The sequence below is a fragment of the Bombina bombina genome, chromosome 2 (assembly GCF_027579735.1).
Source record: "Bombina bombina isolate aBomBom1 chromosome 2, aBomBom1.pri, whole genome shotgun sequence".
In the NCBI taxonomy this organism is placed as follows: Eukaryota; Metazoa; Chordata; class Amphibia; order Anura; family Bombinatoridae; genus Bombina; species Bombina bombina.
Window position 1 is genome coordinate 34,918,030 of NC_069500.1, and position 11,673 is coordinate 34,929,702.

Below are 11,673 nucleotides of genomic sequence, written 5' to 3' on the forward strand. Positions count from 1 at the left end.
GCATATAAGCAAGCTAAATCAGCTAGGTGTGTACTGTGCATATAAGTAAGCTAAAGCAGCTAGATCTGTGTACTGTACATATAAGTAAGCTAAAGCAGCTAAATCTGTGTACTGTGCATATAAGTAAGCTAAAGCAGCTAAATCTGTGTACTGTGCATATAAGTAAGCTAAAGCAGCTAAATCTGTGTACTGTGCATATAAGCAAGCTAAAGCAGCTAAATCTGTGTACTGTACATATAAGTAAGCTAAAGCAGCTAGATCTGTGTACTGTGCATATAAGTAAGCTAAAGCAGCTAAATCTGTGTACTGTGCATATAAGCAAGCTAAAGCAGCTAAATCTGTGTACTGTGCATATAAGCAAGCTAAAGCAGCTAAATCTGTGTACTGTGCATATAAGCAAGCTAAAGCAGCTAAATCTGTGTACTGTGCATATAAGCAAGCTAAAGCAGCTAAATCTGTGTACTGTACATATAAGTAAGCTAAAGCAGCTAAATCTGTGTACTGTACATATAAGTAAGCTAAAGCAGCTAAATCTGTGTACTGTACATATAAGCAAGCTAAATCAGCTAGGTGTGTACTGTGCATATAAGCTAAATCAGCTAGGTGTGTACTGTGCATATAAGCAAGCTAAAGCAGCTAGGTGTGCACTGTGCTGACACAGAAACATAAAAAACTGTGCATATAAGCAAGCTAAATCAGCTAGATCTGTGTACTGTGCATATAAGCAAGCTAAATCAGCTAGATCTGTGTACTGTGCATATAAGTAAGCTAAATCAGCTAGGTGTGTACTGTGCATATAAGCAAGTTAAAGCAGCTAGATCTGTGTACTGTGCATATAAGCAAGCTAAAGCAGCTAGATCTGTGTACTGTGCATATAAGCTAAATCAGCTAGGTGTGTACTGTGCATATAAGCAAGCTAAAGCAGCTAGGTGTGTACTGTGCATATAAGCAAGCTAAATCAGCTAGATCTGTGTACTGTGCATATAAGTAAGCTAAATCAGCTTGGTGTGCACTGTGCATATAAGCAAGCTAAAGCAGCTAGATCTGTGTACTGTGCATATAAGCAAGCTAAAGCAGCTAGATCTGTGTACTGTGCATATAAGCAAGCTAAAGCAGCTACATCTGTGTACTGTGCATATAAGCAAGCTAAATCAGCTAGATCTGTGTACTGTGCATATAAGCAAGCTAAATCAGCTAGATCTGTGTACTGTGCATATAAGTAAGCTAAATCAGCTAGGTGTGTACTGTGCATATAAGCAAGTTAAAGCAGCTAGATCTGTGTACTGTGCATATAAGCAAGCTAAAGCAGCTAGATCTGTGTACTGTGCATATAAGCTAAATCAGCTAGGTGTGTACTGTGCATATAAGCAAGCTAAAGCAGCTAGGTGTGTACTGTACATATAAGCAAGCTAAAGCAGCTAGATCTGTGTACTGTGCATATAAGCAAGCTAAATCAGCTAGGTGTGTACTGTGCATATAAGTAAGCTAAAGCAGCTAGGTGTGTACTGTGCATATAAGCAAGCTAAAGCAGCTAGGTGTGTACTGTGCATATAAGCAAGCTAAAGCAGCTAGGTGTGTACTGTGCATATAAGCAAGCTAAATCAGCTAGATCTGTGTACTGTGCATATAAGCAAGCTAAATCAGCTAGATCTGTGTACTGTGCATATAAGCAAGCTAAATCAGCTAGGTGTGTACTGTGCATATAAGCTAAATCAGCTAGGTGTGTACTGTGCATATAAGCAAGCTAAAGCAGCTAGGTGTGCACTGTGCATATAAGCAAGCTAAATCAGCTAGGTGTGTACTGTGCATATAAGCAAGCTAAAGCAGCTAGATCTGTGTACTGTGCATATAAGCAAGCTAAATCAGCTAGGTGTGCACTGTGCATATAAGTAAGCTAAATCAGCTAGATCTGTGTACTATGTATATATACATACAGTTATGGCTAAAAACATTGGCACCCCTGCATTTCTGTCAGATAATGCACCACTTCGCCCAGAAATGTGTTGCAATTACAAATGTTTAGGCATTCTCATGTATATTTCTTTTGTTTGTACCGGTATGACACAAAAAAAGTGGAGAAAAAAAAAAAAAAAAAGCCAAATCTGACACATTCCACGCAAAACTCCAAAAATGGACTGGACAAAATTATTGTCACCTTCTGAAAATTGTAAGAAATAATTGCATTCCAAGTTTGTGATACTCCCGTAATTTGTAATTAAACTCACCTGTTTTAATTAACAGGTGCTGACAATATAGAAATCACACCGGCAACCAGTTAAAATGGTGAAAAATGTACTCAACCTTTCTGTTGTGTGTCTCTCTGTGCCACACGGAGCATGGAGAAGGGAAAAAGCAGCAAAGAATTGTCTAAAGATTTGAGAACTAAAATTGTGGAAAAGCATGGACAATCTCAAGGTACAAGTCCATCTCCAGAGATCTTAATGTTCCTTTGTCCACTGTGTGCAACATTGTCAAGAAGTTTACAGCCCATGGCACTGTAGCTAATCTCCCTGGACGTGGACGAAAAAAAAAAAAATTGATCAAAGATTGCAACGAAGGATTGTTCAAATGGTGGATAAAGAACCTCGATCAACTTCCAGACAAATTCAAGCTGACCTTCAGGCACAGGGTACAAATGTGTCATCTAGCACCATACGTCGCCATCTGAATGAAAAGGGACGCTATGGTAGGAGACCCAGGAGGACCCCACTGCTGACACAGAAACATAAAAAAAAGCCAGATTGGAGTTTGCCAAAACTTACCTGAGGAAGCCAAAATCCTTTTAGGAGAATGTGTTGTGGAAAGGCTAAACAAAATTACATATTTTTGGTAAAGCCCCTGATTCTACTGTTTTCAGGAAAATAAATGAGGCTTTTAAAGAAAAGAATACAGTCCAACATGGTGGAGGGTTCACTGATGTTTTGGGGTTGCTTTGCCGCTTCAGGCACTGGATGTCTTGACTGTGCATGGAATTATGAAATCTGAAGACTACCATAGAGATTTCCCGGTGGGCTGCAGCAGCTGGGGCTGGAAAGCTACAATTTAAAGGGGTGGTTAATGGATGCAATTGGGTTGTAGGGCTGCTATATAACATCAATCTGACATTTGTATTTAATACAAAGTAATATAATTTAATTCTGAAAAAATATTGGGGAAGGAGTGTCCCAGTAATCCCCTTTGAGAAAAATGGGTCATGTGCATTCTATCGACTCAACGGAAAATAGGGCTGGTCTTCATATTTTCCAGGGCAGCTTTTTATTCCCAGTCCAACCCTGTAATTATGTGGTGCAATGTAGGGCCCAGTGTCAGAAAGTTGGGTCTCCGTCAGAGGTCATGGGTCTTACAGCAGGACAATGACCCAAAGCACACGTCAAAAAGCAACCAGAAATGATTTAAGACAAAGCGCTGGAGAGTACTGAACTGGCCAGCAACGAGTCAAGATCTAAAAACAGCAGTTTGGAAAAGGAACCCTTCCAATCTGAGAGACCTGGAGCAGTTGGCGAAAGAAGAGTGGTCCAGAATTCCAGTAGAGAGGTATTAGAAACTCATTGATGGTTACAGGAAGTGATTGATTTCAGTTATTTTTCCAAGGGCTGCGCTACCAAATATTAAATTGAGGGTGACAATTTTTTAGTTTTGCGTGGAATGTGTCAGATTTGGATTTTTTTTTTCTCCACTATTTTTGTGTCATACCAATACAAACAAAAGAAATAAACATGAGAATGCCTAAACATTTGTAATTGCAACAATTTTCTGGGTGAAGTTGTGCATTATCTGACAGAAATGCAGAGGTGCTAATATTTTTGGCCATGACTGTATATAAGTAAGCTGAAGCAGCTAGAGGTGCGCACTGTGTATATATTTCTGTATTCGAAAGCATTTTGCTGGATGTCGGTGCGCAATATGTGTGTATGAGAGCTCTGATCCAGCTATCATTGTGTGACAGTTGGATATCCGTATGTATACAAGTGAGAAGTGACTCGCGCATGCCACTGCGTACACCGGAGGCATGTGACAAGCGCACATGCCACTGCGTACACCGGAGGCATGTGACAAGCGCACATGCCACTGCGTACACCGGAGGCATGTGATCGATGTTTGAGTATACAATAGTGATAAGGCACCTAGATGTATATAATGGACAACATCTTCAGCTGTATTGATGTGACACCTGGGATGTGTTCTTAATAGATGATAGGACGGTCTCTATGCACAGCTTATTGTTAATATCTACTCAGGGTATATGACAGCTGGATGTCAATGCTTAACACATCTATACTGAAATCACTTGGTCCAGCACTTGGTCCAGCACGCTGTCACCAACAGCCAGAGGGCACGCAGACACCCAGCTGTCACCAACAGCCAGAGGGCACGCAGACACCCACACTATGGATGTCGGGGTGCGCTCTGGGTATGCGACAGCTGGGTGGCGGGGTGCGCTCTGGGTATGCGACAGCTGGGTGGCGGGGTGCGCTCTGGGTATGCGACAGCTGGGTGGCGGGGTGCGCTCTGGGTATGCGACAGCTGGGTGGCAGGGTGCGCTCTGGGTATGCGACAGCTGGGTGGCAGGGTGCGCTCTGGGTATGCGACAGCTGGGTGGCGGGGTGCGCTCTGGGTATGCGACAGCTGGGTGGCGGGGTGCGCTCTGGGTATGCGACAGCTGGGTGGCGGGGTGCGCTCTGGGTATGCGACAGCTGGGTGGCGGGGTGCGCTCTGGGTATGCGACAGCTGGGTGGCGGGGTGCGCTCTGGGTATGCGACAGCTGGGTGGCGGGGTGCGCTCTGGGTATGCGACAGCTGGGTGGCGGGGTGCGCTCTGGGTATGCGACAGCTGGGTGGCGGGGTGCGCTCTGGGTATGCGACAGCTGGGTGGCGGGGTGCGCTCTGGGTATGCGACAGCTGGGTCGCAGGGTGCGCTCTGGGTATGCGACAGCTGGGTCGCAGGGTGCGCTCTGGGTATGCGACAGTTGGGTGGCAGGGTGCGCTCTGGGTATGCGACAGCTGGGTGGCAGGGTGCGCTCTGGGTATGCGACAGCTGGGTGGCACTGTAATCTGGGTGCGTGACAGTTGAATGTCAGGGTGTACTCTGGGTACATGACAGTTGGACGTCATTTTGTATTATGCATATATGGCAGTTAGAGGTTAAAAGTGTACCATGGATATATGATAGGTTGGTGTTAGTGTGCTCTCAGGATAGATGTGACAGCTGTGCGTCAGTGTGCTCTCAGGATAGATGTGACAGCTGTGTATCAGTGTGTGCTCTGGATGAATATAACAATAGGAAGTCAGTGTGCACAGTGGATTGATATAACAGCTGGGTGTCAGTGTGAAAACAAGTTTGTGACTTTGCACAAGTTGACCACATTATGCATCTATACCACTAGGGCTCACTAAACTACTCAGATAACACAGGTTTCTGTGTGTAAGCTGCAGTGTCATTACCAGATTGCAAGCCCTTTGACCAAGTGCTGCTAATAAAATGCAGATGTGTACAGAGTACATGGTTGCACACAGCACTGACTCATCCACTTCCCCTGTTACCAGCCCCCAAATCCCGGGAGGGGGGCAGTCCCATATAACCCCTCCCAAGGAAGGCAGAGCCCCAACAGACTTACCCCAAACTTTCCCAGCAGGCGGGGGGAGGGTGAGTGTGAGCAGTCACTCAATGTGTGAGCAGCTGCTGTGCAGGGGGAAGGCTCCTTGGTGCTGGCACAGCACAGACCGGGGGCACCCCGGGGGAAATGACAGTCAGGTCCCTGGCAGAAGGTAATGCCCAGCCTGTGCCCCTCACACTGCCCCTGTACTCACTCTGTGCTGCTGCTCTGCCAGCTGATTGTGTCTGCAGTTCACCCCTCCCAGGCTCCGCCCTCTAGCAAAGCCTATTGGGCAGTCAGGCTGCTCCGTTATTGGTCACCCTAGCTGCCTGTGTCTCGCAGCAGCCTCCTCTGCACTAATCTGTATCCTCCCAGATCACCTTGCTGCTGCATTAACCCCTGTTTTGCCAGCCTGTCAGCACTAAGCTATATCTCCACAGCTCACCTTGAAGTATTAACCCCTGTACTGCTGGGATCTTGGCACTATACTGTAGTCTTCCAACTCACCTTGCAGCATTAACCCCTGCACTGCTAATCTTAAAGACATCTACTTTAATCATGTCAAGTTAAAATTAACCCCTGCACTGCCAGGCAACAGCAGTGAGCTTTATTCTCCAGAAAACCATCCATTAACCCATTAATACCAGCTTCCCATGATCACTATACACAGTAATACCAGCTTCCCATAAACACTATACACAGTAATACCAGCTTCCCATGATCACTATACACAGTAATACCAGCTTCCCTTGATCACTATACACAGTAATACCAGCTTCCCATAAACACTATACACAGTAATACCAGCTTCCCATAAACACTATACACAGTAATACCAGCTTCCCATGATCACTATACACAGTAATACCAGCTTCCCATAAACACTATACACAATAATACCAGCTTCCCATGATCACTATACACAGTAATACCAGCTTCCCATAAACACTATACACAGTAATACCAGCTTCCCATGATCACTATACACAATAATACCAGCTTCCCATGATCACTATACACAGTAATACCAGCTTCCCATGATCACTATACACAGTAATACCAGCTTCCCATAAACACTATACATAGTAATACCAGCTTCCCTTGATCACTATACACAGTAATACCAGCTTCCCATAAACACTATACACAGTAATACCAGCTTCCCATAAACACTATACACAATAATACCAGCTTCCAATGATCACTATACACAGTAATACCAGCTTCCCATAAACACTATATACAGTAATACCAGCTTCCCATAAACACTATACACAATAATACCAGCTTCCAATGATCAATATACACAGTAATACCAGCTTCCCATGATCACTATACACAGTAATACCAGCTTCCCATAAACACTATACACAGTAATACCAGCTTCCCATGATCACTATACACAATAATACCAGCTTCCCATGACCACTATACACAGTAATACCAGCTTCCCATGATCACTATATACACAGTAATACCAGCTTCCCATAAACACTATACACAGTAATACCAGCTTCCCATAAACACTATACACAATAATACCAGCTTCCAATGATCACTATACACAATAATACCAGCTTCCCATGATCACTATACACAATAATACCAGCTTCCCATGACCACTATACACAGTAATACCAGCTTCCCATGATCACTATACACAATAATACCAGCTTCCCATGACCACTATACACAATAATACCAGCTTCCCATGACCACTATACACAATAATACCAGCTTCCCATGATAACTATACACAGTAATACCAGCTTCCCATGACCACTATACACAATAATACCAGCTTCCCATGATCACTATACACAGTAATACCAGCTTCCCATGATCACTATAGACTTTTGATAGATAAGATGGAGCACTAACCTGCATTAGGATTGTAAACATTCTGCACAGCCTATATATAGTGGCTGCTATGTGCCCCCAACACTTGGGCCCTGGTGCCACTGCACCTGCTGCACCAATGGTAGTTCCGCCCCTCAGTACCAGCCTCCCATAAATACTATACACAGAAGTACCAGCCTCATATAAACACTATACACAGCAGTACTAGCCTCCCATAAACACTATACACAGCAGTACTAGCCTCATATAAACACTATACACAGCAGTACTAGCCTCATATAAAAACTATACACAGCAGTACTAGCCTCATATAAACACTATACACAGCACTACTAGCCTCATATAAACACTATACACAGCAGTACTAGCCTCATATAAACACTATACACAGCAGTACCAGCCTCATATAAACACTATACACAGCAGTACCAGCCTCCCATAAATACTATACACAGAAGTACCAGCCTCATATAAACACTATACACAACAGTACTAGCCTTATATAAACACTATACACAGCAGTACCAGCCTCATATAAACACTATACACAGCAGTCCCAGCCTCATAATAAACACTATACACAGCAGTACTAGCCTCATATAAACACTATACACAGCAGTACCAGCCTCATATAAACACTATACATAGCAGTACCAGCCTCCCATAAACACTATCCACAGCAGTACCAGCCACATATTAACACTATACACAGTAGTACTAGCCTCATATAAACACTATACATAGCAGTACCAGCCTCTCATAAACACTATACACAGCAGTACCAGCCTCATATAAACACTGTACACAGCAGTACTAGCCTCCCATAAATACTATACACAGCCGTACCAGCCTCATATAAACACTATACACAGCAGTACCAGCCTCCAATAAACACTTTACACAGCAGTACTAGCCTCATATAAACACTATACACAGCAGTACCAGCCTCATATAAACACTATACACAACAGTACTAGCCTCTCATAAACACTATACACAGCAGTACCAGCCTCATATAAACACTATACACAGCAGTACTAGCCTCATATAAACACTATAAACAGCAGTACTAGCCTCATATAAACAGTATACACAGCAGTACTAGCCTCATATAAACACTATACACAGCAGTACCACCCTCATATAAACACTATACACAGCAGTACTAGCCTCTCATAAACACTATACACAGCAGTACTAGCCTCATATAAACACTATACACAGCTGTACAAGCCTCATATAAACACTATACACAGTAGTACCAGCCTCATATAAACACTATACACAGTAGTACTAGCCTTTCATAAACACTATACACAGCAGTACCAGCCTCATATAAACACTATGCACAGCAGTACTAGCCTCCTATAAACACTATACACAGCAGTACCAGCCTCATAAAAACACTATACACACCAGTAATAGCCACATATAAACACTATACACAGCAGTACCAGCCTCATATAAACACTATACACAGCAGTACTAGCCTCATATAAACACTATACACCGCAGTACTAGCCACCCATAAACACTATACACAGCAGTACCAGCCTCCCATAAACACTATACACAGCTGTACCAGCCTTATATAAACACTAATCACAGCAGTACTAGCCTCATATAAACACTATACACAGCAGTACTAGCCTCCCATAAACACTATACAGAGCAGTACTAGAATCCCATAAACACTATGCAGAGCAGTACTAGCCTCATATAAACACTATACACAGCAGTACTAGCCTCATATAAACACTATACACAGCCGTACAAGCCTCATATAAACACTATACACAGCAGTACTAGCCTCATATAAACACTATACACAGCAGTACTAGCCTCCCATAAACACTATACAGAGCAGTACTAGAATCCCATAAACACTATGCAGAGCAGTACTAGCCTCATATAAACACTATACATAGCAGTACCAGCCTCCATAAACACTATACACAGCAGTACCAGCCTCATATAAACACTATACATAGCAGTACCAGCCTCCCATAAACACTATCCACAGCAGTACCAGCCACATATTAACACTATACACAGCAGTACTAGCCTCATATAAACACTATACATAGCAGTACCAGCCTCTCATAAACACTATACACAGCAGTACCAGCCTCATATAAACACTGTACACAGCAGTACTAGCCTCCCATAAACACTATACACAGCCGTACCAGCCTCATATAAACACTATACACAGCAGTACCAGCCTCCAATAAACACTTTACACAGCAGTACTAGCCTCATATAAACACTATACACAGCAGTACCAGCCTCATATAAACACTATACACAACAGTACTAGCCTCTCATAAACACTATACACAGCAGTATCAGCCTCATATAAACACTATACACAGCAGTACTAGCCTCATATAAACACTATAAACAGCAGTACTAGCCTCATATAAACAGTATACACAGCAGTACTAGCCTCATATAAACACTATACACAGCAGTACCACCCTCATATAAACACTATACACAGCAGTACTAGCCTCTCATAAACACTATACACAGCAGTACTAGCCTCATATAAACACTATACACAGCTGTACAAGCCTCATATAAACACTATACACAGTAGAACCAGCTTCATATAAACACTATACACAGTAGTACTAGCCTTTCATAAACACTATACACAGCAGTACCAGCCTCATATAAACACTATGCACAGCAGTACTAGCCTCCTATAAACACTATACACAGCAGTACCAGCCTCATAAAAACACTATACACACCAGTAATAGCCACATATAAACACTATACACAGCAGTACCAGCTTCATATAAACACTATACACAGCAGTACTAGCCTCATATAAACACTATACACCGCAGTACTAGCCACCCATAAACACTATACACAGCAGTACCAGCCTCCCATAAACACTATACACAGCTGTACCAGCCTTATATAAACACTAATCACAGCAGTACTAGCCTCATATAAACACTATACACAGCAGTACTAGCCTCCCATAAACACTATACAGAGCAGTACTAGAATCCCATAAACACTATGCAGAGCAGTACCAGCCTCATATAAACACTATAAACAGCAGTACTAGCCTCATATAAACACTATGCACAGCAGTACCAGCCTCATATAAAAACTATACACAACAGTACCAGCCTCATATAAAACACTATACGCAGCAGTACCAGCCTCATATAAACACTATACGCAGCAGTACCAGCCTCATATAAACACTACACACAGCAGTACTAGCCTCATATAAACACTATACACAGCAGTACCAGCCTCCCATAAACACTATACACAGCAGTACTAGCCTCATATAAACACTATACACAGCAGTACCAGCCTCCCATAAACACTATACACAGCAGTACCAGCCTCATATAAACACTATACACAGCAGTACTAGCCTCATATAAACACTATAAACAGCAGTACCAGCCTCTCATAAACACTATACACAGCAGTTCCAGCCTCATATAAACACTATACACAGCAGTACCAGCCTCATATAAACACTATACACAGCAGTGCTAGCCTCATATAAACACTATACACAGCAGTACCAGCCTCATATAAACACTATACACAGCAGTACCAGCTTCGTATAAACACTATACACAGCAGTACTACCCTCATATAAACACTATACACAGCAGTACTAGTTTCCCATAAACACTATACACAGCAGTACTAGTTTCCCATAAACACTATATACAGCAGTACTAGCCTAATATAAACACTATACACAGCAGTACTAGTCTCTCATAAACACTATACGGAGCAGTACTTGCCTCATATAAACACTATACACAGCAGTACTAGCCTCATATAAACACTATACACAGCCGTACAAGCCTCATATAAACACTATACACAGCAGTACTAGCCTCTCATAAACACTATACACAGCAGTACTAGCCTCATATAAACACTATACACAGCAGTACCAGCCTCATATAAACACTATAAACAGCCATACCAGCCTCATATAAACACTATACACAGCAGTACTAGCCTCATATAAACACTATACACAGCAGTACCAGCCTCATATAAACACTCTACACAGCCGTACTAGCCTCATATAAACACTATACACAGCAGTACCAGCCTCATATAAACACTATACACAGCAGTACCAGCCTCATATAAAGGCTATACATAGCAGGACTAGCGTCCCATAAACACTATACACAGCAGTACTAGCCTCATATAAA

At 42.7% G+C, this 11,673-nt stretch overlaps 1 protein-coding gene across 2 annotated transcripts in view; it reads right to left on the minus strand.

The window, feature by feature from the left end:
* Window positions 1–5,859, minus strand: part of ATOSB (atos homolog B) — a 257,983-nt gene extending 252,124 nt beyond the window's left edge. Inside the window, exon 1 of one of the 2 annotated variants that reach the window (XM_053701014.1) lies at window positions 5,808–5,859. The gene's annotated coding sequence lies outside the window, so the exon portion shown is untranslated. The other variant, XM_053701013.1, reaches the window with a different exon arrangement.
* Window positions 5,860–11,673: the final 5,814 nt, after the last annotated feature.